The sequence below is a fragment of the Arachis ipaensis genome, chromosome B3 (genome assembly GCF_059453495.1).
Source record: "Arachis ipaensis isolate K30076 ecotype BB chromosome B3, ASM5945349v1, whole genome shotgun sequence".
Taxonomy (NCBI): domain Eukaryota; kingdom Viridiplantae; phylum Streptophyta; class Magnoliopsida; order Fabales; family Fabaceae; genus Arachis; species Arachis ipaensis.
In genome coordinates this window covers 109018388-109045344 of record NC_142438.1, presented here as the reverse complement: position 1 = coordinate 109045344, position 26957 = coordinate 109018388, and the positions used below count along the sequence as shown (strand labels likewise).

General features: G+C 36.9%; 1 non-coding gene across 1 annotated transcript; it reads right to left on the bottom strand.

Moving 5' to 3' along the window:
- Positions 1-11130: 11130 nt before the first annotated feature.
- LOC148571995 (small nucleolar RNA R71) lies at positions 11131-11238 on the bottom strand. Its single transcript, XR_015908363.1, has one exon. It is a non-coding gene; the product is annotated as a small nucleolar RNA R71 (small nucleolar RNA).
- Between the last annotated feature and the right edge of the window lie 15719 nt (positions 11239-26957).

Sequence of the window (26957 nt, the reverse complement as noted above, 5' to 3'; positions counted from 1 at the left end):
CTGAGAGTCAATGAGGATGAGTTTAACTTGAATGTTGTCAAAGCTATGCAGCATCCAGACACATCAGAAGACTGCCTGAGTGTTGATATTATTGACTCCCTGGTGAAAGAGGTCAATATGACTGAGAGTCTCGAATTAGAGCTAGAGGACATTTTTAAAGATGTTCAGCCTGATCTGGAGGAACCAGAAGAAATAAAAGAACCTCTGAAAACTCCTCAGGAAGAGGAGAAACCTCCTAAATCTGAGCTCAAACCACTACCACCATCCCTGAAATATGCATTTCTGGGAGAAGGTGACACTTTTCCTGTAATCATAAGCTCTGCTTTAGAGCCACATGAAGAGAAAGCACTAATTCAGGTGCTAAGGACTCACAAGACAGCTCTTGGGTGGTCCATAAGTGATCTTAAGGGCATTAGCCCAGCCAGATGCATGCACAAGATCCTATTGGAGGATGATGCTAAGCTAGTGGTTCAACCACAGAGGCGGCTAAATCCCGCCATGAAGGAGGTGGTGCAGAAAGAGGTCGCTAAGTTACTAGAGGCTGGGATTATTTATCCTATTTCTGATAGCCCCTGGGTGAGCCCTGTCCATGTTGTCCCTAAGAAGGGAGGCATGACAGTGGTTCATAATGAAAAAAATAAACTGGTTCCTACAAGAACAGTTACAGGGTGGCGTATGTGTATTGACTACAGAAGGCTCAATACAGCCACCAGGAAGGATCACTTCCCTTTACCATTCATAAACCAGATGCTAGAAAGACTAGCAGGTCATGAATACTACTGCTTTTGGATGGCTATTCAGGTTACAATCAAATTGCAGTAGATCCTCAGGACCAAGAGAAAACAGCATTCACATGTCCATCTGGAGTATTTGCATATAGAAGAATACCTTTTGGTCTGTGCAACGCACCTGCAACCTTTCAGAGGTGCATGCTCTCTATCTTCTCTGATATGGTAGAAAAATTTTTGGAAGTCTTCATGGATGACTTCTCAGTATTTGGAGACTCATTTAGCTCCTATCTCAACCATCTAGCCCTTGTTCTGAAAAGATGCCAAGATACTAACCTGGTTTTAAATTGGGAAAAATGTCACTTTATGGTGACTGAAGGAATTGTCCTTGGGCATAAAATTTCGAACAAGGGAATAGAGGTGGATCAAGCTAAGGTAGAGGTAATTGAAAAATTATCACCACCCACCAATTTTAAGGCAATCAGAAGCTTTTTGGGGCATGCAGGATTCTATAGGAGGTTTATAAAGGATTTTTCAAAAATTGCAAAATCTCTGAGCAATCTGCTAGCTGCTGACACGCCATTTGTGTTTGACACAGAGTGTCTTCAAGCGTTTAAAACTCTGAAAGCCAAGCTGGTCACAGCACCAGTTATTTCTGCACCAGATTGGACATTATCATTCGAACTAATGTGTGATGCCAGTGACCATGCCATTAGTGCAGTATTGGGACAGAGGCATAACAAGCTTCTGCATGTCATTTATTATGCTAGCCGTGTTTTAAATGATGCACAGAAAAATTACACAACCACAGAAAAAGAGCTGCTTGCAGTGGTTTATGCCATTGACAAGTTTAGATCATACTTAGTAGGATCAAAAGTGATTGTGTACACTGACCATGCTGCTCTTAAATATCTACTCACAAAGCAGGATTCAAAGCCCAGGCTCATAAGATGGGTGTTGCTTCTGCAAGAGTTTGATATAGAAATAAGAGACAGAAAAGGGACAGAGAATCAAGTAGCTGATCACCTGTCCTGGATAGAACCAGTAGCAGGAGCATCCCTCCCTCCTACTGAGATCTCTGAAACCTTTCCGGATGAGCAATTGTTTGCTATTTAGGAAGCTCCATGGTTTGCAGACATTGCAAACTATAAGACACAAGGTTCTCCTTCTGTAACCATGGAGAGGAAGCATGAAAAGTTTCTCTCAATACAGAGTCAAACAAAACCCCCATATTCAAACTCTAAGTTTGGTGTTGGGAGGCCACAACCAAACTCTAAGTTTGGTGTTGAAAGGCCCCAACCCTGCTCTGATTATCTGTGAGGCTCCATAAGAGCTCACTGTCAAGCTATTGACATTAAAGAAGCGCTTGTTGGGAGGCAACCCAATGTTATTTAATTATATCTATTTGTTTTTCATTGCTATTTTATGTTTTCTTTAGGTTGATGATCATGTGAATTCACAAAAACAACTAAAAAATCAAAAACAGAATGAAAAATAGCATTAAAAATAGCTCACCCTAGAGGAAGAGCTTACTGGCGTTTAAACGCCAGTAAGAAGCATCAGACTGGCATTTAACGCCAGAAAGAAGCATCAAGCTGGCGTTAAACGCCAGAAACAAGCACCAGACTGGCGTTTAACGCCAGAACAGAGCATCAAGTTGGCGTTTAACACCAAGAAAGGGAGAAAAGCTAGCATTTAACGCCAGAAATAAGAAGCAGTCTGGCGCTAAACGCCAGGATTGCACACTAAGGGCGTTTTTGCATGCCTCAACGGAGCAGGGATGATAAGTCCTTGACCCCTCAGGATCTGTGGACCCCACAAGATCTCCACCTGCCACACCTTTTTATACACACTTCCCCCACCCTTGGCCGAACCCACCACACACCTCCTTCTCCTTCTTTCCTCCTTCTTTTGCTCGAGGACGAGCAAACATTTTAAGTTTGGTGTGAAAAAAGCATTGCTTTTTTGTTTTTCCAAAACCACTAATGCCTCAAGGGATGCACTTCCTCCATAAAACTATTGGGAGCAAATTAACACCTCCCTAGGAGAATTAAGTTCCAACATGGGACAACTAAGGGTGGAGCACCAAGAGCATTCCATCTTCCTCCATGAAATTAGAGAAGATCAAAGAGCTATGAAGGAGGAGCAACAAAGTCAAGGAAGAGACATAGAGGAGCTCAAGAGCACTATTGGTTCTTCAAAAGGAATAAAGACGCCACCCTCACTAAGGTGGACCCGTTCCTTAATCTCCTTGTCTATTTATTTTTTCTGTTTTCGTTCTCTATGCTTTATTTATGTTTGTGTCTTCATTACATGATCATTAGTATCTAGTGTCTATGTCTTAAAGCTATGAATGTCCTATGAATCCATCACCTTTCTTAAATGAAAAATGCTTTAATTACAAAAGAACAACAAGTACATGATTTCGAATTCATCCTTGAAACTAGTTTAATTATTTTGATGTGGTGATAATACTTTTTGTTTTCTGAATGAATGCTTGAACAGTGCATATGTCTTTTGAATTTGTTGTTTATGAATGTTAAAATTGTTGGCTCTTGAAAGAATGATGGAAAAGGAGAAATGTTATTGATAATCTGAAAAATCATAAAATTGATTCTTGAAGCAAGAAAAAGCAGTGAATGACAAAGCTTGCGAAAAAAATAAAACAAAAAAAAGAAAAAGAAAAAGGAAAAGCAAGCAGAAAAAGCCAATAGCTCTTTAAACCAAAAGGCAAGAGCAAAAAGCCAGTAACCCTTTAAACCAAAAGGCAAGGGTAATAAAAAAGGATCCAAGGCTTTGAGCATTAATGGATAAGAGGGCCTAAAGGAATAAAATCCTGGCCTAAGCGGCTAAACCAAGCTGTCCCTAACCATGTGCTTGTGGCGTGAAGGTGTCAAGTGAAAACTTGAGACTGAGCGGTTAAAGTCGAGGTCCAAAGCAAAACTAAAAAGGTTCACCCAATTATGTGTCTGTGGCATTTATGTATCCGGTGGTAATACTGAAAAACAAAGTGCTTAGGGCCACGGCCAAGACTCATAAAGTAGCTGTGTTCAAGAATCAACATACTGAACTAGGAGAATCAATAACACTATCTGAATTCTGAGTTCCTATAGATGCCAATCATTTTGAACTTCAAGGGATAAAGTGAGATGCCAAAACTGTTCAGAGGCAAAAAAGCTACTAGTCCTGCTCATCTGATTGGAGCTAAGTTTCATTGATATTTTGGAATTTATAGTATATTCTCTTCTTTTTATCCTATTTAATTTTCAGTTGCTTGGGGGCAAGCAACAAATGAAGTTTGGTGTTGTGATGAGCGGATAATTTATACGCTTTTTGGCATTGTTTTTACATAGTTTTTAGTATGATTTAATTAGTTTTTGGTATATTTTTATTAATTTTTAAATAAAAATCACATTTCTGGACTTTACTATGAGTTTGTGTGTTTTTTTGTGATTTCAGGTAATTTCTGGCTGAAATTGAGGGACTTGAGCAAAATCTGATTCAGAGGCTAAAAAAAGACTGCAGATGCTGTTGGATTCTGACCTCCCTGCACTCGAAATGGATTTTCTGGAGCTATAGAAACCCAAATGGTGCACTCTTAATTGCGTTGGAAAGTATACATCCAGGGCTTTCCAACAATATATAATAGTCCATACTTTGCTCAAAGATAAATGATGTAAACTGGTGTTCAACGCCAGTTCCATGTTGCATTCTAGCGTTAAACGCCAGAAACAGGTTACAAGTTGGAGTTAAACGCCCAAAATAGGTTACAACCTATCGTTTAACTCCAGAAACAGCCTAGATACGTGTAAAGCTCAAGTGGGCCCCGAAAGTGGATTTATGCACTATCTATCGTAGCTTACTCATTTTCTGTAAACCTAGGTTACTAGTTTAGTATTTAAACAACTTTTAGAGATTTATTATGTACCTCATGACATTTTACACGTTTCATATTGTATTTCTGACGGCATGAGTCTCTAAATCCCATGGTTGGGGGTGAGGAGCTCTGCTGTGTCTCGATGAATTAATGCAATTACTTCCGTCTTCTATTCAATCACGCTTGTTTCTGTTCTAAGATACTCGCTTGTACTTAACCATGGTGAATGTGATGATCCATGACACTCATCACCATTCTCAACCTATGAACGTGTGCCTGACAACCACTTCCGTTCTACCTTAGATTGAGTGTGTATCTCTTAGCCTCTTGGTTCATGATCAGAGTCTTCGTTGTATAGGCTAGGAATATTGGCGGCCATTCCTGAGATCCGAAAAGTCTAAACCTTGTCTGTGGTATTCCGAGTAGGATCTGGGATGGGATGACTGTGACGAGCTTCAAACTCACGAGTGCTGGGTGTAGTGACAGACGCAAAAGGATCAATGGATCCTATTCCAACATGAGTGAGAACCGACAGATGATTAGCCGTGTGGTGACAGCGCATTTAGACCATTTTCACTGAGAGGACGGATGGTAGCCATTGACAACGGTGATCCACCAACATACAGCTTGCCATGGATGGAGCCTTGCGTGCGTGAAGAAGAAGACAGTAGGAAAGCAGAGATTCGAAAGACAGAGCATCTCCAAATCCTCAATCTGTTCTCCATTACTGCATAATAAGTATTTATTTCATGCTCTTTTATTCTTCGCAATTCAAACTGATAATCATAATTGATATCTTGACTAAGAGTTACAAGATAACCATAGCTTGCTTCAAGCCGACAATCTCTGTGGGATTCGACCCTTACTCATGTAAGGTATTACTTGGACGACCCAGTGCACTTGATGGTTAGTGGTACGATTTGTAAAAAGTGTGATTTACAATTTCGTGCACCATAACCCAACCTTACTCAACTTTATTTTATTTTCATCTTGTTTTTCTTTCAGTCTTAGAGTCATGATCATGTGCATCAGTCCAGAGACAGAATCCACAGCAGAAAAAACAGAACACTCCGGAAAGAGTGTTAAAGTTGAACGCCAATGAGGAAGCTGATGAGCGGATAATTTATACGCTTTTTGGCATTGTTTTTAGTATGTTTTTTGTATTATTTAGTTAGTTTTTATTACGTTTTTATTAGTTTTTGAATAAAAATCACATTTCTGGACTTTACTATGAGTTTGTGTGTTTTTCTGTGATTTCAGGTATTTTCTGGCTGAAATTGAGGGACCTGAGCAAAAATCTGATTCAGAGGCTGAAAAAGAACTACAGATGCTGTTGGATTCTGACCTCCCTACACTCAAAGTGGATTTTCTAGAGCTACAGAAATCCAATTGGTGTTCTCTGAATTGCGTTGGAAAGTAGTCATTCTGGGCTTTCCAGCAATATATAATAGTCCATACTTTGTCCGAGATTTGATGGCCCAAACCGGCATTCCAAGTCAGCATAGAAATTCTGGCGTCAAAACGCCAGAACTGGCATAAAAGCTGGCGTTTAACTCCAAGAAAAGTCTCTACACGTGAAAGCTTTAATGCTCAGCCCAAGCACACACCAAGTGGGCCCAGAAGAAGATTTCTGCATCATTTACTCATTTCTGTAAACCCTAAGTTACTAGTTTTCTATAAATAGGACCTTTTGCTATTGTATTTTAATCTTTGGACGTTTAGTCCTTAGACCTTTGAGGCTGGCCATTTGGCCATGCTTAGACCATTATCACTTTTGTATTTTCAACGGTGGAGTTTCTACACACCATAGATTAAGGTGTAGAGCTCTGCTGTTCTTCATGAATTAATACAAAGTACTACTGTTTTTCTATTCAATTCACGCCTACTTCTTCTCTAAGATATACACTCGTTCTTCAACTTGATGAATGTGATGATCCGTGACACTCATCATCATTCTCACCTATGAATGCGTGCCTGACAACCACTTCCGTTCTACATGCAATCAAGCTTGAATGTGTATCTCTTGGGTTTCTAATCTAAGATTGGAACCTTCGTGGTATAGGCTAGAATTATTGGTGGCCATTCCTGAGATCCGGAAATTCTAAACCTTGTCTGTGGTATTTCGAGTAGGATCTGGGAAGGGATGACTGTGACGAGCTTCAAACTCGCGAGTGTTAGGCGTGTGACAGACGCAAAAGGATCAATGGATCCTATTCCAACATGATCGAGAACTGACAGATGATTAGCCGTGCGGTGACAGCGCATTTGGACCATTTTCACTGAGAGGACGGGAAGTAGCCATTGACAACGGTGATGCCCAACATACAGCTTGCCATGGAAAGGAGTATGAATGATTGGATGAAGGCAATAGGAAAGCAGAAGTTCAGGAGGGACAAAGCATCTTCATACGCTTATCTGAAATTCTCACCAATGAATTACATAAGTACCTTTATCCTATTTTATATTTTATTCATATTTTAATTATCAATCCTCCATAACCATTTGAATCCGCCTGACTGAGATTTACAAGATGACTGATGAGCAGATAAGTTATACGCTTTTTGGCATTATTTTTAGTATGTTTTCAGTATGATTTAGTTAGTTTTTTGTATATTTTTATTAGTTTTTAATTAAAAATCACATTTCTGGATTTTACTATGAGTTTGTGTGTTTCTCTGTGATTTCAGGTATTTTCTGGCTGAAATTAAGGGACATGAGCAAAAATCAGATTCAGAGGTTGAAGAAGGACTGCAGATGCTGTTGGATTCTGACCTCCCTGCACTCAAAGTGGATTTTTTGGAGTTACATAACTTCAAATGGCACGCTTCCAATTGCGTGGGAAAGTAGCCATCCAGGGCTTTCCAGAAATATATAATAGTTTATACTTTGAATAAGGTTTGATGATGTAAACTGGCATTCAACGCCAGTTCTATGCTGCATTCTGGAGTCAAACGCCAGAAACAAGTTGCAAAGTGGAGTTCAATGCCAGAAACACGTTACAAACTGGCGTTCAACTCCAAGAATGACCTCTCCACGTGTAAACTTCAAGCTCAGCCCAAGCACACACCAAGTGGGCCCCAGAAGTGGATTTCTAAATCATTTACTCAATTCTGTAAACCCTAGTAACTAGTTTAGTATAAATAGGACTTTTTACTATTGTATTAGACATCTTGGGACGTTTAGTTCTTAGATCATGGGGGCTGGCCATTCGGCCATGCCTGAACCTTTCACTTATGTATTTTTCAACGGTAGAGTTTCTACACACCATAGATTAAGGTGTGGAGCTCTGCTGTTCCTCAAAGATTAATGCAGAGTACTACTGTTTTTCTATTCAATTCAACTTATTCCGCTTCTAAGATATTCATTCGCACTTCAATATGATGGATGTGATGATCGTGACAGTCATCATCATTCTCAACTTATGAATGCGTGCCTGACAACTACTTCCGTTCTACCTTAGATTGAATGGATATCTCTTGGATATCTAACACAGGGGACCGAGTCCGAGATATTAGTGTCTTCGTGGTATAAGTTAGAACCCATGGATGGCCATTCCTGAGATCCAGAAAGTCTAAACCTTGTCTGTGGTATTCCAAGTAGGATCTGGGAAGGGATGGCTGTGACGAGCTTCAAACTCGCGAGTGCTGGGCGTAGTGACAGACGCAAAAGCATAGTAAATCCTATTCCAGTATGATCGAGAACCGACAGATGATTAGCCATGCAGTGACAGTGCATTGGACCATTTTCACAGAAGGATGGGATGTAGCCATTGACAACGGTGATGCCCTACATAAAGCTTGCCATGGAAAGGAGTAGGAAGGATTGGATGAAGACAGCGGAAAGCAGAGGTTCAGAGGGACGAAAGCATCTCTATACGCTTATCTGAAATTCTCACCAATGAATTACATAAGTACCACTATCCTATTTTATATTTTATTTATCTTTTATTTATCAATTCATAAAATCAGTTGAATCCGCCTGACTGAGATTTACAAGGTGACCATAGCTTGCTTCAAGCCGACAATCTCTATGGGATCGACCCTTACTCACGTAAGGTTTATTACTTGGACGACCCAGTGAACTTGCTGGTTATTTGTACGAAGTTGTGAAACAGATATAAGATCATGAACGTGCGTATTGAGTTTTTAGCACCGTTACCAAGGAATGGAATGATCACGATTTCACACACCAAGTTTTTGGTGCGGTTGCCGGGGATTGTTCGAGTTTGGACAACTGACGGTTCATCTTGTTGCTCAGATTAGGTAATTTTCTTTTTCGTTTTATTTTCAAAAAAAAATTGTTTTCAAAAATCTTTCAAAAAAATTTCTTTTCCTTTTGTTTTCGAAAATTATTCTAATTTTTTAAGAATGAATTCTAAAGTTTCAAAATGGTATGCTGAAGTTTGGCTGGCCATCAAGCTTTAGACTAACCTGGTATGATTCCTGGAATCTTGATTGAGGACTTTGAATTCATTGCTTCCTTTTCCCTATATGTTTTCAAAAAAAAAATAAAAATATACAAAAATTCAAAAAAATTACTAAAATCATAAAATGAAAAATATTTTTTGTTTTGTTGTTTAAGTTTAGAGTCAATTTTTAAGTTTGGTGTCAATTGCAATTTTTTTTTCTAAAAATTTATGCATTTTTCGAAAATTCATGCATTCATAGTGTTTTTCATGATCTTCAAGTTGTTCTTGATAAGTCTTCTTGTTTGATCTTCATATTTTCTTGTTTTGTGTCTTTTCTTGTTTTTCATATGCATTTTTAATTGGTTAGTTTCTAAAGTTTGAAAATTTCTAAGTTTGGTGTCTTGCATGTTTTTCTTTCATTAAAAATTTTTCAAAAATAAGTCTTGATGTTCATCTTGATCTTCAAAGTGTTCTTGGTGTTCATCTTGACATTCATAGTGTTCTTGCATGCATTGTGTGTTTTGATTCATAATTTTTATGTTATGAGTCTTTTTCATGTTTTTCTCTCTCATCATTAAAAATTCAAAAATAAAAAAAATATCTTTTCCTTCTTTTACTCAAAATTTTCGAAAATATGATTTGATTTAGTCAAAAAGTTTTTAAATTTAATTGTTTCTTATGAATCAAATCAAATTTTCAATTTAAAAATCTTATCTTTTCAAAATCTTTTTCAAAAATCAAATCTTTTTCATTTTACCTTCATATTTTCGAAAACTTTTTAAATTTGGTTTTCAAAATCTTTTTCTTATTTTATTTCTTAATTTTCAAAAATCTTTACTAACATTTGATATGATTGATTGAAAAATTTCAAGTTGTTACTTGCTTATTAAGAAAGATTCAATCTTTAAACTCTAGAATCATATCTTTTTAGTTTCTTGTTAGTCAAGTAATCAACTTTAGTTTTCAAAATCAAATCTTTTTAATTTTCTTTTCAAATCTTTTTCAAATTAAAATTTCAATCATATCTTTTTCAAATTCAATTTCAAAATCTTTTCTAACTTCTTATCTTTTTAAAAAAAATTGATTTTCAATTCTTATCTTTTTGTTTCAATCATATCTTTTTAAATTTCAATCATATCTTTTTCAAAAACAAATTTCAAAACTTTTTCAATCAATCTTATCTTTTTGTTTCAATCATATCTTTTTCAAAACTACCTAACTAATCCTCTCTCTCTTATTTTCGAAAATTCCCTCTCTCCTTTTTCAAAATTCCTTTTTAATTAACTAATTGTTTTAATTTTAATTTAATTTCAACTTTAATTTTCGAAATCTAACTTTCAATTTTAATTTTTATTTTAATTAAATTTCGAAATTCTCTCTCTCATCTCCTTCTATTTATTTATTCATCTACTAACACTTATCTTCCATCCAAAAATTCGAACACCACCTCCCTTTCTGTGTTCGAGTTTTCCCTCTTCTCTTCTTTACATTATATTCTTTTCTTCTTCTACTCACACAAAGGAATCTTTATACTGTGACATAGATGATTCCATATTTTCTTTGTTATTCCCTTTTTTTGTCATATGAGGAGGAGCATGGACAACAACATTCTTGTTGAAGCAGATCCTGAACCTGAAAGGACTCTGAAAAGGAAATTAAGAGAAGTTAAAATACAACAATCCAGAGACAACCTTACAGGAATTTTCGAACAAGAAGACGAGATGGTAGCCAAAAATAATAATAATGCAAGGAGGATGCTTGGTGACTTTACTGCACCTAATTCCAATTTACATGGAAGAAGCATCTCCATTCCTGCCATTGGAGCAAACAATTTTGAGCTGAAACCTCAATTAGTTTCTTTGATGCAACAGAACTGCAAGTTTCATGGACTTCCATCTGAAGATCTTTTTCAGTTCTTAACTGAGTTCTTGCAGATCTGTGATACTATTAAGACCAATGGGGTTGACCCCGAGGTCTACAGGCTTATGCTTTTCCCGTTTGCTGTAAGAAACAGAGCTAGAGTGTGGTTGGACTCTCAACCCAAATATAGCCTGAACTCTTGGGATAAGCTGGTCATGGCTTTCTTAGCCAAGTTCTTTCCTCCTCAAAAGCTGAGTAAGCTTAGAGTGGATGTTCAAACCTTCAGACAGAAAGAAGGTGAATCCCTCTATGAAGCTTGGGAGAGATATAAGCAACTGACCAAAAAGTGTCCTTCTGACATGCTTTCAGAATGGACCATCTTGGATATATTCTATGATGGATTGTCTGAATTAGCTAAGATGTCATTGGATACTTCTGCAGGTGGATCCATTCACCTAAAGAAAATGCCTGCAGAAGCTCAAGAACTCATTGACATGGTTGCTAATAACCAGTTCATGTACACTTCTGAGAGGAATCCTGTGAGTAATGGGACGCCTCAGAAGAAGGGAGTTCTTGAAATTGATACTCTGAATGCCATATTGGCTCAGAATAAAATATTGACTCAGCAAGTCAATATGATTTCTCAGAGTCTGAATGGAATGCAAGCTGCATCCAATAGTACTCAAGAGGCATCTTCTGAAGAAGAAGCTTATGATCCTAAGAACCCTGCAATAGCAGAGGTGAATTACATGGGTGAACCCTATGGAAACACCTATAATCCCTCATGGAGAAATCACCCAAATCTCTCATGGAAGGATCAACAAAAGCCTCAACAAGGCTTTAATAATGGTGGAAAAAATAGGTTTAGCAATAGCAAGCCTTTTCCATCATCCACTCAGCAAAAGACAGAAAGTTCTGAGCAGAATCCATCTAGCTTGGCAAATATAGTCTCTGATCTATCTAAGGCCACTCTAAGTTTCATGAATGAAACAAGGTCCTCCATTAGAAATCTGGAAGCACAAGTGGGCCAGCTGAGTAAAAGGATCACTGAAACCCCTCCTAGTACTCTCCCAAGCAATACAGAAGAAAATCCAAAAGGAGAGTGCAAGGCCATTGAATTGATCATCATGGCCGAACCTACAAGGGAGGGAGAGGACGTGAACCCCAGTGAGGAAGACCTCCTGGGACGTCCAGAGATCAATAAGGAGTTTCCCTCTGAGGAACCAAAGGACTCTGAAACTCATCTGGAGACCATAGAGATTCCATTAAACCTCCTTATGCCATTCATGAGCTCTGATGAGTATTCTTCTTCTGAAGAGAATGAAGATATTACTGAAGAGCAAGTTGCCAAGTACCTTGGTGCAATCATGAAGCTGAATGCCAAATTATTTGGTAATGAGACTTGGGAAGATGAACCTCCCTTGCTCACCAATGAACTGAGTGATCTAGATCAACTGAGATTGCCTCAGAAGAAATAGGATCCTGGAAAGTTCTTAATACCGTGTACCATAGGCACCATGATCTTTGAGAAGGCTCTATGTGACCTTGGGTCGGGGATAAACCTCATGCCCCTCTCTGTAATGGAGAAACTGGGAATCTTTGAAGTGCAAGCTACCAGAATCTCATTAGAGATGGCAGACAACTCAAGAAAACAGGCTTATGGTCAAGTAGAGGACGTGTTAGTAAAGGTTGAAGGCCTTTACATCCCTGCTAATTTCATAATCTTGGATACTGGGAAGGATGAGGATGAATCACTACAAGAAAAAGCAGTATTTGTAACAAAAAAAAGTTGTTACAAAAAATCAAAATTTTGAAACAAAAAGATTTTGTAAGAAAAAAAGAGGCCATTGCAGTATGTCCCGTTACAAAAAGTTTTTGTAACAAAAAATGGAACTGTTACAATTCAAAGTAATATTTTGTAACATATTTTTCTGATACAAAAAAACAAAAGTTGTTACAAAATTGATAACAAATTTTGATCTTCAAAATATTTTTTGTGACAATATATTTTTTCCTATCATAAAATTTTGTTAAAAAATATAACTTGATTTTGTAACATTTTTTTTCTTTAGTTACAAAACACTATTTATTTTGTAATAATTTTTTTAATACAAATTACACATATAATTTACCAAATTATATTATTTTTTAATTAATTAATATATTAACTAATTTACTCAGTAAGTCAATATTTATATAATATATAATTACATAGATAGTTCAAATATATTTCATTTCACTAAGATTGTTTTATAAATCTTCAACATATAAACTTTAAAGTACAAACTAACAAGATACATTGAAGAACCCTAATGAACTAGATAGATACATAGGACAAGAAAAATAAGAAATTATAAATCTCCAAAATATAAACTACAAATTACAAACTCCATCATGTTCATATAGCTCCTTTCTCATGGAGAAGCCTCTAAAAAGTGTCACACCTGAAAAGACCACCAACCAAAAAACACTAGCTTAAGAAACAAGATTTGTTTCAATATGTATGTGATGCTTTTGTAGCAATGTGGCACGACATAGACAGTTTCAAATAAATGAGGAACATCAGCATACCACTTCAAGCTATGTATCCTAAGGAAATAGATTCATTATAAAGATCAAGCACTTAGATGCCGAAGTATAACAGTGGGGTGAGCCTCAGGTAGGAAATATTCTGCTCATTATTACATATTTAGTTATAGCAATATAAAGATCAATGACACAAATACTTACATGATCCTCAAAATCTGGGCTCCTTAAATTGATAGATAGATTTCTCATCAGCAGTAGCACCTAAACAGAGTATGATTTGGTAAGTACTTCTCTAACATAAATTTATAACTTCACATTTCTAATATCTATCCAAAGTCAATATTTCAAAGCCTTGGTAGAAATAAAGTTTCAATATCTTAACTCCATTTAAGGAGTACAAATTATTTGTTTGAAGCAAATGGAAATGGACTGTCAAAAGAAATTATTCATTGGACAGTAAGAACACAGGCAAACATACCATCTCAACATCTATAGGATCCATCCTTTTTAGTTTCTATAAATGAGACCTGCAAATGGAAATGGACTGTCAAAAGAAATTATTCATTGGACAGTAAGAACACAGGCAAACATACTGTCTCAACATCTATAGGATCCATCCTTTTTAGTTTCTGTAAATATAACCAAACAGTTCAACTCAAATTAAATGAGACCTGCAGCGGTGGTGGCCTCCATCATCCTCCTTCGCATTTCTCTCTGTTTTGTTCTGCTTCTCGACAGCAACTATGCGGAATAGCAATTAATATCTAGGACAAAGATCAATAACAATATGATGTCAATTAATGCAATTCTAAAAACTTGTCTAGAAAATTTGAGCTTTACTTGGCAAAGGAACAAAAAAATTTACAGCAACAAAAGATTTAGCTAAGTGATTTTTTAAGCAACACAATAACAAATTCAACTATTCAAGTATTAAACTCAACCCAATGATGTTATCTAGCAACAAAATTCAATCCAGTGATGTTATCCAGCAACAAAATTCAACTAAATGATGTTTAACAGCAACAAAAAAAATTTGCTTAAGTTCAACAATAATGAAAATTCAAACCTAAAAAGAAAAAAATTCCAAAGCAGCATACCATCAAAATTTAACAACGCAATAAAGCACCTGAACAAGTTTATGTATGACAAGTTTAGTAACTAGATAATGTATGTAAAGCTGTTGCGATGTGATTCGTCATGCCAAATCCAATTTAATTTGAAATAGACTAATGCTACATAATATCTTTGGCCCCTTCACATTTTAAGACTTGGAAATTTTATAGACTTGAATGATCAAATTAAACCATCATCAAATTTACAGGTTTAGAAACAGTTAACATTGTTCAAACTTATTGTCCATCAAAACATTCATATTCACATTAGAAACATTCATATTTGTATTGAATAGCTTCAGCCAAAACAGAATTAATATTTTCCTATTTGAATCAATGAGCAAAACAGAAAATGAATTTCAGCTAGAGAATCAGTGACCAAAATAGAAAATGCATTTCCAACCAGAGAGTCAGGGACCAAAACAGGCAGCATTATACCAAATCAATTTTCAAATCAAAACAGAAATCAAATCAACTAAAATCATAGAACAAGAGACACTTGAGTTACCTAATTAGAGGTTGGGCCACAACGAGGAGGCAGAGAACTAGTGACAGGGCGCGATTCAAAAGCAGCAACATCCAGAGGAGCAGACGACGACGTGACAGCAGAAACAGGAGAGGTGACGACCCACAAATGACAGGGAGAAGCATCGATGGTGACGACGAGGACGATGGTTTCACGCAGATCCAATGGTGACGACGGCGACGGAGCTGGCAGTGACGATGGCTGGAGGGCTCCCCTCCAGTGGCAGCAGCGCTACTTCCATTCTCCCTCGCGAGCTCATTTCTCTCTCTCTCTCTCTCCTCGCGTTATGTCTCTCCCGATGGCGACACAACGGTGGCGACGGTGGCAGTGACACCTACCGGCGCCGTCTCCCCTTTTCCCCCTCTCCTTCTCTTTCTTCCCCCCTCGAGCTCCACCCTTTCTCTTTTCTTTCCTTTTCTTTCCGTGTCTTTGTTTATAGTGAGGGGTTGTGTGTGTAAACTAGGGGAAAAGGGTTGGCTTAGGGTTAGAGTTTGAGAGTAGGATAAATTAAGTTTTTATTTGGGAATTTTAATAAAATTAGGGTACAGTCGTACAGAGTATAGAGTAAATAGTTTTAATAAAATTATGAGTAATTAAATTATTAAAGTTTTAAATTTTAAATAAAAAATATCTAAATATTTATGAAAATTATATGAGTTGTAATTAATTTTAAATTTAAAATTTTATAATTTTGATTTAATTATTTTTTAATAAATAATTTTATAAAAATAAAAGCATGAATAATTATAATAAATTATAAATAATTTATTATTTATTTTCTAACAATCCGGAGTTTTTAAGGCTTAACGATAAGTGTTAGGTTATAGTAGAATGAGATGGTAGAGGTGTAGAGACAATAAGAGTAGACGATGGCGGCAAATAGTAAAATAAAAAGTGAAAGTGAAGGTTAGAATTAGAATTTTTACTTTTTACATTTATTTTTATTTTTAAATTTGAATTATTTTTATTTATGTTTAACAATTAAATTTTTTAATTTAAAAAATTAATTTTTAGTCAACATTTAAGATTTGATTATTAATAAAAATTATATATTAATTTTATAAAAATATAAAATAATATATACTATTTTTAAAAATTAATCATTTAATCTTTTATTTTTTATAAAAAATAATTAATTAATACAAATAATACTTTAAAAAATTAAATTTTTGAAACAAAATAAAATTATCTTAAAGATTTTAACATTTTAAAATAATTTTTTTTAATTACAAAAATTCTTGCATTTGGTGACAAACAAATAACATGTTACAAATAATATTAAATTTTGTGACAAATTAATTTTTTGTTACAAAATAATTGGAGTTTTTGAAACAAATGGATATTTTGTTACAAAATATTTTAAACTTTTGCAACAACTTCATTTTTTGTTACAAAATATTATAAAATTTTGCAACAAAATACCAGTTCATTACAAAAGCCAATATAATTTGTAACAAAAAAAATCAAATCGTTACAAAATATCAAAACGTTTTGTAACAAATTATATTGTTGTTACAAAACATTATTATTAGGTAACAATCACTAATTTTTGTTAAAAAAATAATTTTTGTAACGATTTTAAATTTGTTACAAAGTTTTTGTTACAAATATTTCATTTTCTTGTAGTGAATCCATCATTCTTGGAAGACCCTTCCTAGCCACAGCAAGAGCTGTGATTGATGTGGACAGAGGAGAATTGATCCTTCAACTGAATAAGGACTCCCTTGTGTTTAAAACTTAAGGATCTACTTCTGTAACCATGGAGAGGAAGCATGAAAAGCTTCTCTCACTGCAGAGTCAACCAAAGCCCCCACAGTCAAACTCTAAGTTTGGTGTTGAACTCCCATATCCAAACTCTAAGTTTGGTGTTGGGAGTCTATAAAATTGACCTGATCACCTGTGTGGCTCCATGAGAGCCCACTGTCAAGCTACTGACATTAAAGAAGTGCTTGTTGGGAGGCAACCCAATGTTATTTAATCATTTTTATTTTATTTTCTCTTTGTTATTTCATGTTTTATTAGGTTGATGATCATGTGGAGTCACAAAAACTACTGAAAAATCAAAAACAGAATGAAAAACAGCATTGAAAACAGAACACCCTGGAGGAAGGGCTTACTGGCGTTTAAACGCCAGTAAGGAGCATCTGGCTGGCGTTTAACGCCAGAACAGAGCATGAAACTGGCGTTAAACGCCAGAATCAAGCAGCAGTCTGGCATTTAAAAGCCAGGATTGCACCCAGAGGAAAGCTGGCGTTAAACGCCAGAAACAAGCATCAGACTGGCGTTTAACGCCAGAAACATGCACCATACTGGCGTTCAACGCCAGAAACATGTTGCAGACTAGCGTTGAACGCCCAAAACAAGCATGAAAGTGGCTTTTAACGCCGAAAACATGCTGCAGTCTGGGGTTAAATGCCAGGATTGCATATATAAGGCGTTTTACACGCCTCAAAGGTGAAGGGATGAAAAATCCTCAAACACCTCAGGATCTGTGGACCCCACAGGATTCCCTCAAGATCTGTGGACCCCACAGGATCCCCACTTACCTTTCTTTTCTCCTCTTCACACCTTTTCATATCACTTTTTCCCAAATACCCCTCACCAATCAACTCAATCACTCTTTCCCATCACCTCTTCACCACTCACATCCATCCTCTCCTCCCCAAAAACCCCACCTACCTTTAAATTCAAAATAATTTCCCTCCCAAACCCAACCCTAAATGGCCGAACCCTAACCCCTCCCCACTCCTATATAAACCCCTCATTCCTTCTTCATTTTCACACAACACAACCCTCTCTTCTTCCCCTTGGCCGAATCCACCTTCTCCCTCCATCTCCTCCATTTTTCTTCTTCTTCTACTTCTTTCTCTTTTCTTTTGCTCAAGGACGAGCAACCATTTTAAGTTTGGTGTGGTAAAAGCATTGCTTTTTGTTTTTCCATAACCATTTATGGCACCTAAGGCCAGAGAAACCTCTAGAAAGAGGAAAGGGAAGGCAATCGCTTCCACCTCTGAGTCATGGGAGATGGAGAGATTCATCTCTAAGGTTCATCAAGACCACTTCTATGAAGTTGTGGCCAAGAAGAAAGTGATCCCTGAGGTTCCTTTCAAACTCAAAAAGAATGAGTATCCGGAGATCTGACTTGAAATCCAAAGAAGAGGTTGGGAAGTTCTAACCAACCCCATTCAACAAGTCGGGATCTTAATGGTTCAAGAGTTCTATGCAAACGCATGGGTTACCAGGAACCATGATCAAAGTGTGAACCTGAACCCAAAGAATTGGCTCACCATGGTTTGGGGGAAATACTTAGATTTCAGTCCGGAGAATGTGAGGCTGGCGTTCAACTTGCCAATGATGGAAGAGAACGCACGCCCCTACACTAGAAGAGTCAACCTTGATCAAAGGTTGGACCAAGTCCTCATGGACATATGTGTGGAAGGAGCTCAAGGGAAAATTGACTCAAAAGGCAAGCCGGTTCAACTAAGAAGGCTTGACCTCAAACCAGTAGCTAGAGGATGGTTGGAGTTCATTCAACACTCAATCATTCCTACTAGCAACCGGTCTGAAGTTACTATAGACCGGGCCATCATGATCCATAGCATCATGATTGGGGAGGAAGTGGAGGTTCATGAGATTATACCTCAAGAACTCTACAAGGTGGCTGACAAGTCCTCCAACTTGGCAAGGTTAGCCTTTCCTCATCATGAAATCCCTGAGATGCCTCAAGGGATGCACTTTCCTCCACAAAACTATTGGGAACAAATCAACACTTCCCTAGGTGAATTAAGTTCCAACATGGGATAATTAAGGGTGGAACATCAAGAGCATTCCATCATCCTCCATGAAATTAGAGAAGATCAAAGTGCTATGAGGGAGGAGCAAGAAAGACAAGGAAGAGACATAGAGGAGCTCAAAAGCACCATTGGTTCTTCAAGAAGAGGAAGACGCCACCCTCACTAAGGTGGACTCATTCCTTAATCTCCTTGTTTATTTATTTTCCTGTTTTTCGACTTTTATGCTTTATGTTTGTTTATGTTTTTGTCTTCATGATCACTAGTATTTAAGTGTATATGCCTTAAAGTTATGAATGTCCTATGAATCCATCACCTCTCTTGAATGAAAAATGTTTTAATTACAAAAGAACAAGAAGTACATGGTTTCGAATTCATCCTTGAAACTAGTTTAATTATTTTGATGTGGTGACAATACTTTTTGTTTTCTGAATGAATGCTTGAACAGTGCATATGTCTTTTGAAGTTGTTGTTTAAGAATGTTAAATATGTTGGCTCTTGAAAGAATGATGATAAGGAGAAATGTTATTTGATACTCTGAAAAATCATAAAATTGATTCTTGAAGCAAGAAAAAGCAGTGAATACAGAAAGCTTGCGAAAAAAAAAGGAGAAAATGGCGAAAAAAATAATAATAGAAAGAAAAAGAAAAAGCAAGCAGAAAAAGCCAAAAGCTCTTAAAACCAAAAGGCAAGAGAAAAAAGCCAATAACCCTTAAAACCAAAAGGCAATGGTAAATAAAAAGGATCCCAAGGCTTTGAGTATCAGTGGATAGGAGGGCCTAAAGGAATAAAATCATGGCCTAAGCGGCTAAACCAAGCTGTCCCTAACCATGTGCTTGTGGCGTGAAGGTGTCAAGTGAAAACTTGAGACTGAGCGGTTAAAGTCAAGGTCCAAATCAAAAGAAGAGTGTGCTTAAGAACCCTGGACACCTCTAATTGGGGACTTTAGCAAAGCTAAGTCACAATCTGAAAAGGTTCACCCAATTATGTGTCTGTGGCATTTATGTATCCGGTGGTAATACTGGAAAACAAAGTGCTTAGGGCCACAGCCAAGACTCATAAAGTAGCTGTGTTCAAGAATCAACATACTGAACTAGGAGAATCAATAACATTATCCGAACTCTGAGTTCCTATAGATGCCAATCATTCTGAACTTCAATGGATAAAGTGAGATGCCAAAACTATTCAAGAGGCAAAAAGCTACAAGTCCCGCTCATCTGATTGGAGCTATGTTTCATTGATATTTTGGAATTTATAGTATATTCTCTTCTTTTTATCCCATTTGAATTTTAGTTGCTTGGGGACAAGCAACAATTTAAGTTTGGTGTTGTGATGAGCGGATAATTTATACGCTTTTTGGCATTGTTTTTAGTATGTTTTCAGTATGATTTAGTTAGTTTTTAGTATATTTTTATTAGTTTTAAATTAAAAATCACATTTCTGGACTTTACTATGAGTTTGTGCGGTTTTTCTGTAATTTCAGGTATTTTCTGGCTGAAATTGAGGGATCTGAGCAAAAATCAGATTCAGAGGTTGAAGAAGGACGGCAGATGCTGTTGGATTCTGACCTCCCTACACTCAAAGTGGATTTTCTGGAGCTACAAAACTCCAAATGTCACGCTTCCAATTGCGTTGGAAAGTGGACATCCAGGGCTTTCCAGCAATATATAATAGTCCATACTTTGAATAAGGTTTGATGATGTAAACCGGTGTTTAACGCCAGTTCCATGCTGCATTCTGGAGTCAAACGCCAGAAATAAGTTGCAAAGTGGAGTTCAACGCCAGAAACACGTTACAAACTGGCGTTCAACTCTAAGAATGACCTCTCCATGTGTAAACTTCAAGCTCAGCCCAAGCACACACCAAGTGGGCCGCGAAAGTGGATTTCTACATCATTTACTCAATTCTGTAAACCCTAGTAACTAGTTTAGTATAAATAGGACTTTTTACTATTGTATTAGACATCTTGGGACGTTTAGTTCTTAGATCATGGGGGCTGGCCATTCGGCCATGCTTGAACCTTTCACTTATGTATTTTTCAACGGTAGAGTTTCTACACACCATAGATTAACGTGTGGAGCTGTGCTGTTCCTCAAAGATTAATGCAGAGTACTACTGTTTTTCTATTCAATTCAACTTATTCCGCTTCTAAGATATTCATTCGCACTTCAATATGATGGATGTGATGATCGTGACAGTCATCATCATTCTCAACTTATGAACGCGTGCCTGACAACCACTTCCGTTCTACCTTAGATTGAATGGATATCTCTTGGATATCTAATACAGGGGACCGAGTCCGAGATATTAGTGTCTTTGTGGTATAAGTTAGAACCCATGGATGGCTATTCCTGAGATCCGGAAAGTCTAAACCTTGTCTGTGGTATTCCGAGTAGGATCTGGGAAGGGATGGCTGTGACGAGCTTCAAACTCGCGAGTGCTGGGCGTAGTGACAGACGCAAAAGGATAGTAAATCCTATTCCAGTATGATCGAGAACCAACAGATGATTAGCCATGCAGTGACAGCGCATTGGACCATTTTCACAGGAGGATGGGATGTAGCCATTGACAACGGTGATGCCCTACATAAAGCTTGCCATGGAAAGGAGTAGGAAGGATTGGATGAAGACAGCAGGAAAGCAGAGGTTCAGAGGGACGAAAGCATCTCTATACGCTTATCTGAAATTCTCACCAATGAATTACATAAGTACCACTATCCTATTTTATATTTTATTTATCTTTTATTTATCAATTCATAAAATCAGTTGAATCCGCCTGACTGAGATTTACAAGGTGACCATAGCTTGCTTCACGCCGACAATCTCCGTGGGATCGACCCTTACTCACGTAAGGTTTATTACTTGGACGACCCAGTGCACTTGCTGGTTAGTTGTACGAAGTTGTGAAATAGATATAAGATCATGAACGTGCGTATTGAGTTTTTAGCGCCGTTACCAAGGAATGGAATGATCACGATTTCGCACACCAATGACCATAGCTTGCTTCATACCGACAATCTCCGTGGGATCGACCCTTACTCATGTAAGGTTTATTACTTGGATGACCCAGTGCACTTGCTGGTTAGTTGTGCGGAGTTGTGATAAAGAGTTGAGAATACGATTATGCGAACCAAGTTTTTGGCGCCGTTGCTGGGGAGGGAACGAACAACAATTTCGCATTTGTTTCCGGCAACAACAGTGCCAAGTTTGGTCCGGCAACAACACCAAGTTTTTGGCACCGTTTCTGGAGATTGTTCGAGTTTGGAAAACTGACGGTTCATCTTATTGCTTAGTGAAGAACTGAAGATTGACGGTTTAGAATTCAGAATAAATTCCCGTTGCAAGTATAGTTTCTAAGCCGAGCAATCGACCTTTCTTACAAAAGTTTTGGTTGTCACAAGTAACAAACCCCTTTGAAATTGATAACCGAAGTATTTAACCTCGGGTCGTCTTCTTAAGGAACTGCAAGGAGGTGTTCTTATTATTGGTTATGAGTTTTGTAAATTGGGGGTTTTGAAAGTAAGGAACAAGTAATTTAAATGACAAATAAAATAAATAAATAACTGTAAAATAAACTCTTGGCAAGGTATGAAAATTCGGAAGTCCTATCCTAGTTACTCCTATGAGAATGGAAGTTAATCCCACTTAGTTAACCCTTATGAAAGCAAGGGAAAGTCAAGTGAACTAATTAGTTAGATTCCCAAGTCCTAGCCAACTCCTAAGGAAAGACTAGAGTTAGTGGAATACCAGTCAATTTAGCCGACATAACAACCAATCACGGATAGTTAATAACTCAAGAGCTTCCAGTTAATCAATTAAAGCCAATAACATAAAAAGCTAAATAAGAATCAATAATCTGAAATACCTCAATTGCATTAATAAGAAAAAATCAATTTAAACATAAAGAGTTGATAAGCCAATCTGGCAACATAAGTAATTAAACGAGAGCATTAAAGTATCTGAAAGCAAAAGAGAAACATAAAATAAAAGAAGTATTGAACCTGATGAAGAGTTGAAATTCTAAATCCTTAAGAGGAATCCTAATCCTAATACTTAAGAGAGAGGAGAGAACCTCTCTCTCTAAAAGCTACATCTAAACTATGAAAAGTGAATAATTGAAGACATGATAATGAATGGATGCATTCCCCCACTTTATAACCTCTAATCTGTGCCTTCTGGACTTGGATCTGGGCCAAAAAGAGTTTCAGAAATCGCTGGGAGCGTTTTCTGTAATTTCTGGTGCGTGGCGTCTGTCACGCGTCTGCGTGGGTGACGCGGTCGCGTCATCTGGAGTTTTCCTTGTCACGCGTTCGCTTCGGTCATGCGTACGCGTCATCTGTGTTCTGCTCATGGCGCACGTCCGCGTCAGTCACGCGTTCGCGTCGCTGCCTTTTCGCGCTGGGGATGCGACCGCGTCGTCCATGCGTTCACGTCGCTGCCAGTTTCTTCAAAAACTCCATTTTGTGCTTTCCTTCCATTTTTGTATGTTTCCTTTCCATCCTTTAAGTCATTCCTGCCTTAGAAGATCTGAAACTTCTCAACACACAAATCACGGCATCGAATGGTAATAAAGGGAATTAAGATAAATAATTTCAAAGCATAGGAAACATGTATTTCACATATATCACATAATAAGGAAGGGAAAGTGAAACCATACAATTTACATGAATAAGTGGGTGAAGGGTTGAATAAATCACTTAAATTGAGCACAATATATATCATAAAATATGGGTTTATCACTTAGATTAGGTAATTTTATTTTATGTTTAAGCTTTTTACTTTTTATTTTCGAAAAAAAAATCTTCAAAAATACAAAAAAAATTTCTATTCTGTTCTTCAGAGTTTTTAAGAATGAATTCTAGAGTTTCATGATGATTTGTTGAAGTATGGCTGGCTGTGAAGCCATGTCTAATCTTTTAGACCGAGGTTTCAACTTATCATCACAAGAGCTTATTGATTTCTATCAATTTTGCTATTGAGAGTAATGATCTGCTAAAGCTTGGCTGGCCATTGGCCATGTCTAGTGTTTTGGACCGAAGCTTTCACTGAAAGCTTGGCTGGCTAGTAAGCCATGTCTAATTCCTGGACCGGAGTTTTAGACTAACATTGCAATGATTCCCGGAATTCTCATTAAGAATTTTGAAGTCCTTTTTCTATTTTTCCATATAATTTTTGAAAAATCACAAAAAATTTATAAAATCATAAAAATCAAAAATATTTTATGTTTCTTGTTTGAGTCTAGTGTCAATTTTTAAGTTTGGTGTCAATTGCATGTCTTTATTCTTCTTGCATTTTTCGAATATATGTAATATGTTCTTCATTGATCTTCAAGTTGTTCTTGATGATTCCATTGCTCTGATCTTTAATTTCTCTTATTTTGTGTCTTTTGTTATTTCTTACATGCATTTTTAAATTGTTATAGTCCTTAGTATACAAACTTCTGAGTTTGGTGTCTTGCATGCCTTGTTTATTTGATCTTAGTTGCATTTTTTTATTGTTTCTCATCATTTAAAAATTCAATTTTTTTTTTTTTTAAATTTGTGTCTTTTCAAGTCAATAACACAGAGAATTGAAGATTCAGAACATTCAGCAAAGGAATTATACATAAAAAGCTGGCGTTCAAAATGCCCGGTGAAGAAGGAAAACTGGCGTTTAAACGCCAGCCAGGCCAGAATGGATGCCATTCTGGGCGTTTAACGCCAAGAGGACACTAGAGGGAAGATTTTGTTTTTAATTCAAATCTTTTCCAAATTTTCATAATTTTTCAAAATCAAATCTTTTTCAAATCATATCTTTTCAATCATATCCTTTCAAAATCAATTTCTTTTCAATTTTTTTATTTATTACTATTTTCGAAAATCCTTGCTACAATTAGTGATTTCATTCAAAATTTTCAAGTTGTTACTTGCCTATTAAGAAAGGATCAAAAGTTTTAATTCTAGAATCATATCTTTTAATTTCTTGTTGGTCAAGTAATCAACTTTAATTTTAAAAACTTTCTCTTTTTAATTTGATTCTCAATCATATCTTCTCAATCATGTCTTTTCAATCACATCTTTTTCAAAATTTAGTTTCAATCATATCTTTTTTATTTCTAATTCCAAAATCTTTTTAAAAAATCACTTAATTTCTTTCCCAATCTTAGTTTTCGAAAATCATTTACCAAATTTTCAAATTTTCTTTTAATTATTTCAAAATCTTTTTACTTTATTTTCGAAAATTCTTCCCCTCTTCTCACATCCTTCTATTTATGGACTAACACTCCTCCTCAAGGTACAATTCGAACTCTATCCCTCTTGATAAGTTTGAATTCTCTCTTCTCTACCTCATCCTTCTATTTTTATTTTCCTCTGACACCTCAAGGAATCTCTATACTGTGACATAAAGGATTCCATATTTTCTTCTCCTCTCTTTTCATATGAGCAGGAGCAAGGACAAGGGCATTCTTGTTGAAGCTGATCCTGAACCTGAAAGGACCTTGAAGAGAAAGCTAAGAGAAGCTAAAGTACAACTCTCTGTAGAGGACCTAACAAAGCTTTTCAAACAAGAAGAAGCCATGGCAGCCGAAAACAACAACAATGCCAACAATGCAAGGAAGGTGCTTGGTGACTTTACTGCACCTACTCCTGACTTCTATGGGAGAAGCATCTTAATCCCTGCCATTGGAGCAAACAACTTTGAGCTTAAGCCTCAATTAGTTTCTCTGATACAACAGAATTGCAAGTTTCATGGACTTCCATTGGAAGATCCTCATCAGTTTTTAGCTGAATTCTTGCAAATCTGTGACACTGTCAAGACCAATGGGGTTGATCCCGAGCTCTACAAGCTTATGCTTTTTCCTTTTGCTGTAAGAGACAGAGCTAGAACATGGTTGGATTCACAATCTAAAGAAAGCCTGAACTCTTGGGAAAAGCTAGTCAATGCCTTCTTGGCAAAGTTCTTTCCACCTCAAAAATTAAGCAAGCTTAGAGTGAAAGTTCAAACCTTCAGATAGAAGGAAGGTGAATCCCTCTATGAAGCTTGGGAAAGATACAAGCAATTGATCAGAAGGTGTCCTTCTGACATGCTTTCAGAATGGAGCATCATAGGTATCTTCTATGATGGTCTGTCTGAACTGTCCAAGATGTTATTGGACAGCTCTGCTGGAAGATCTCTTCATCTGAAGAAGATGCCTGTAGAAGCTCAGGAACTCATTGAAATGGTTGCAAATAACCAATTCATGTACACTTCTGAAAGGAATCCTGTGAATAATGGGACGAATCAGAAGAAAGGAGTTCTTGAAATTGATACTCAATGCCATATTGGCTCAGAATAAAATATTGAGTCAGCAAGTCAATATGATTTCTCAAAGTCTGTCTGGCATGCAAGTAGCAACAGGCAGTACCAAAGAAGCTTCAGCTGAAGAAGAAGCTTATGATCCTGAGAATCCAGCAATGGAAGAGGTGAATTACATGGGAGAACCCTATAGAAACACCTATAACCCTTCATGGAGAAATCATCCAAACCTCTCATGGAAGGTTCAATAGAGGCCCCAACAAGGCTTCAACAACAATAATGGTGGAAGAAATAGGTTTAGCAATAGCAAGCCTTTTCCATCATCTTCTCAGCAACAAACAGAGAATTCTAAGCAGAGCCAATCTGACTTAGCAACCATAGTCTCCGATCTAATAAAAACCACTCAAAGTTTCATGACTGAAACAATATCCTCCATTAAAAATTTGGAGGCACAAGTAGGTCAGCTGAGCAAGAAAGTTACTGAACTCCCTCCTAGTACTCTTCCAAGCAATACAGAAAAAAATCTAAAAGGAGAGTGCAAGGCCATCAACATGACCCACACGGCCAAACTTGGAGAGGAGGAAAAGGCAGTGATCTCTAATAAGGAAGACCTCAATGGACGTCCACTGGTCTCCAAGGAGTTCCCTAATGAGGAACCATGGGAATTTGAGGCTCACATTGAGACCATAGAGATTCCATTGAATTTACTTTTGCCATTCATGAGCTCTGATGAGTATTCTTCCTCTGAAGAGGATGAAGATGTTACTGAAGAGCTAGTTGCTAAGTACCTTGGAGCAATCATGAAGTTAAATGCCAAGTTATTTGGTAATGAAACTTGGGAGGATGAACCCC